The sequence below is a fragment of the Nestor notabilis genome, unplaced genomic scaffold, assembly GCF_000696875.1.
Source record: "Nestor notabilis isolate BGI_N333 unplaced genomic scaffold, ASM69687v1 scaffold8503, whole genome shotgun sequence".
NCBI lineage: Eukaryota > Metazoa > Chordata > Aves > Psittaciformes > Psittacidae > Nestor > Nestor notabilis.
Window position 1 is genome coordinate 51816 of NW_009921474.1, and position 3525 is coordinate 55340.

The 3525-nt window shown below is 39.5% G+C and overlaps 1 protein-coding gene across 1 annotated transcript in view; it reads right to left on the bottom strand.

Annotated features, from left to right (window-relative positions):
• NUP93 (nucleoporin 93kDa) overlaps positions 1–1972 on the bottom strand; it is a 32000-nt gene extending 30028 nt beyond the window's left edge. Inside the window, exon 1 of the mRNA XM_010011167.1 lies at positions 1910–1972. The gene's annotated coding sequence lies outside the window, so the exon portion shown is untranslated. The remainder of the gene's footprint in view (positions 1–1909) is intronic.
• Between the last annotated feature and the right edge of the window lie 1553 nt (positions 1973–3525).

Here is a 3525-nt window from a genome sequence, read left to right on the forward strand (position 1 = left end):
GGGGGAGGGGCATGGAATTAAGACAACTCTCACATTTTCCCAGCTGGTAAAACAGGGAGTCTGTGTCTCTTCCATGTGTGTACTGCAGTACACGCAAAACTTGGGAAGTTAACACACCTCTGTTAAGAAAGCAGTAAGAGATGTGTGTTTATTGCCCATATTTAATTTTCAGGGTTTTACCATATGTTCTTCTTTTAAATGGAAATAGGATAAAAGTATTAAAGAATGAAGCACTGCCAAAGAATCAGAAGTCTCTTTCATCAGGAATATAACTGAGGAAAGCATGAAGGAAAATCGTATCCCAAGAAAAAAAACATCCTTTCACCTTTAAAATGGCTATGTACTATATTGTCTTCAGATCAAATTGGGGAACTCATGGAAGGAAACTGCTTTTCCCTCAATATTTCATATTCTTGCAATAGCATTAGGATAGAGACAATGCTTCACTATCTGTCTTGTTATTAAGTAATCCGGGACAGGAAATAAAGAGTATTTCCACTAGTTCTAAACAGAAAATAAACTATGTTGGATCTTTCACTATTCTTCCTTTCCAACCTCCTGTCTTTCACATCTTTGTGCTGCAGTGTACATAACTAAATGTCTTGGTTGGCTGAGTAAGTTTTTTATCTCATTACAGCCCACTATTAGGATATGGTTGATTAAGGAGCAAAACTTTCCCCTGAATAACTGATAAGAGGCAGCAACATTGAATTATAGTGCATGCATGCAACTAGGACATGAGGTTTGTGTCTCTGTTATATAAATTCACTTTATACTTTCATGGTAGAATATAGGTCTTACCCTTACCTTTGCTGTAATAATTTCAACAGGGTTTTAAGTATGCTTCAATAATTACAGTATAATTATATGTAGTTAAAATAATTTAATAATGCTTAAGTACTATTTCTTATCATTTGAAAGAAACACAGGCACAGCTCCAGACCTGATGCCCCAAGTGTACATGGAGGGAAACAATTGTAACATAAGCACTAGGAAGCATGCAATGATATTTCCAAGAAGCAGCTTTAAGACAAACAATGGGAAGTGTGTTTCCATACTGCATAATTTCAATTTGGTATCATGCCCCAGAACACGACAGATACCAAAAGCATAAATAGATCCAGAAACAAGATCAGATAGCTTGAACATCAGAGAACAACTTCTAGCTCAGAAAATCTTTGAAACAACTACTTACTCAGAGGTAAAGAGACATGAGATGAAAAAGGGAAGGCTAACTGTCTTTTTTTACTTACAAAGTACTGGTCCCTTTCACAAGAGGAAAGCTGGACTCAGCAAACCCTGAGCTTAAGTGTCAACTTTTTTATTGTAGCTTTTTCCTTTGTACTGTTTCAAAAAACCTTTTCTTATTCTCGTAAGAGAGATTTCCTTTGGACAATGTGATGGAGTATGGTGTTCTGGCTCTCCCTCAGACACAAGAATTAAACCATGCAGCACTTCTGCTGCAAAGGCCTGAATGCAGTTGTATGTACTACAACAACTCCTGTAACCTGGAGAAACAGCTACAATAAACACACAGAGTGTCACTGCTGTACAGAAAGTCAGTGTCGCAGGCACTTCTCAAAGCAAAAAGGAAATAAAGCCCATGTCCAGGGCATTATCACCTCTAGAAAAGGCAGCAATCGTGAGGAAAGGGTGGGAGTGAGTGTGCTGTGCCTTACAAACAACAGCTTCTCTGTTCAGACTCCTATCTGTACTAAACACTGCAGTGGAAACAGAACTGACAAGAATTTCCTCTGAAAATTCTGAGCAAGTATTTCCTTTTTTTTTTTCTGGCAGTCTCAGAACCTCTTAAATTCTGCTAGTTTATTAAATATCTAATTCATTAATTCCTTACACCCACCTTTTTTTTTTTTTTTTTAAGGAAAAAGTGCTCTTGCCTCCAACTTACCCTCTTCCTCGACTCCTCAATGGCTGACAGCAACGCATTATCTTTTTCATTCTTCAGGAATCCCTGCAGAAAAGGAGAAAGAGAGCTTCAGTCAAACAAAATCAGCCTTGCACTAACATCAGGTACATTCTGTAAGTACTCGGCTCTGCCAATCCTGAGCACTGCTCAGAGCTCTCTCCCCAGTCCACTCCTGAGAAGTTTAAAGGTCACTTTACTTCACCAGGGGTACAGTAAGATGTCCATTCAGAGCAAAATGAAAATGCATTAATCCTCTGGTTTAATATGCATTAAATCCTAGTGAAATGTCCTGCTTCTATTCTCTTTCATCTCTGTGTCCCAGGAACTGCTTCCTCTTGTTATACATTTGAGGGAGCTAGGATGAAAGCTGGTAGGATCGATAAGCCAAGATAAGATTGTTGGACTTGAGTATGTTAACAAAAAAATAAAATAGGTTTTCACTTGGCAGCTTCAGACAGAAGTGGAGCTCTTGGGAGGCCTGATAGGAACTGTGAAAAAGAGCCTTAAAAATAGTCAGTTAGGGAAGGATGGAAATAACTAAACAGTTGGAAAGCATACAGGAAATGTTTACTGCACTGCTTCTCTCCAGCATATAGCTGGAGTGGGTAAAAAATATTACATAAGAATTGCAGTTTTAATTTTCAGTGTATCAGTAAATCTCAAACAGGTCTGGTGTGCATGAACAGATGGATTCAGATGAGCTGTTAGCTCCTTATCCCAAAGGTTCCTTTCATGACCCATACTAGGACACATACCATACTTTGAATTTTAAACAGAGTACAGCGACACACACAGACAACAGACAGGAAATGTTTATTATACCTTAACTTGAGTATCTTCCTTTAGCATTTTACTGTTATATCACCAATTATATCACCAACCAAGTTGATGTGTACTTTCAGACCTCAACTTAATTATTATTCACATCATGAAAAAGGAAAAGACTTTGTTGCCTCTGACGTCACCAACTAGAACATTATTGACTCCATTAAGTACTAATATCTTAAGAGTCTGTATGCTCAACTCCACAGCTCCAAACTTCGGAGCCTCCAAGAAACTCAGGCAGTGGGAGTTCAGTGTACCATGCTTTATGATTTTATGAGGATTCACAATTGCAGCAGCTTCCAACTGAATTTACTGGGAATTAGGAGACGTTTGTGCCCTTCATTCCCCACATCCTCCTGCAAATAAATGCCTCCTGCCCCAACAATCTGATGATATAGGTCTTGATCCATACAACCTAGGTAGAGCTCAGGTCCTCCAGAGGAGCATGGATCCTGCGGCAGGATAGAAACCTGCTGTTATAGGCATTTGGACCTTGGGGAAAATACTGACTGTAAGTGCTAGAAACAATCCTGCAGAGGTACTTGGTGCAACCACAGGTATCATGGACTGCTACTTAGCTCTGTGAGGTGAGGAGGGTTTGAAATCTCCCCAAATGGGAGAAATGTGGCAGGAAACCACCACACAGGTGTGCTGTCTGCCTTTCTGCTCCGCAGCACAAGCATGCAAAATAAAGGGCGCTGCACTCTTTCCTTCTGATATATGTAGAACAAGCATTTGGGGTATGAGAGAGTCTGTGACTCCACCTTGAGCTG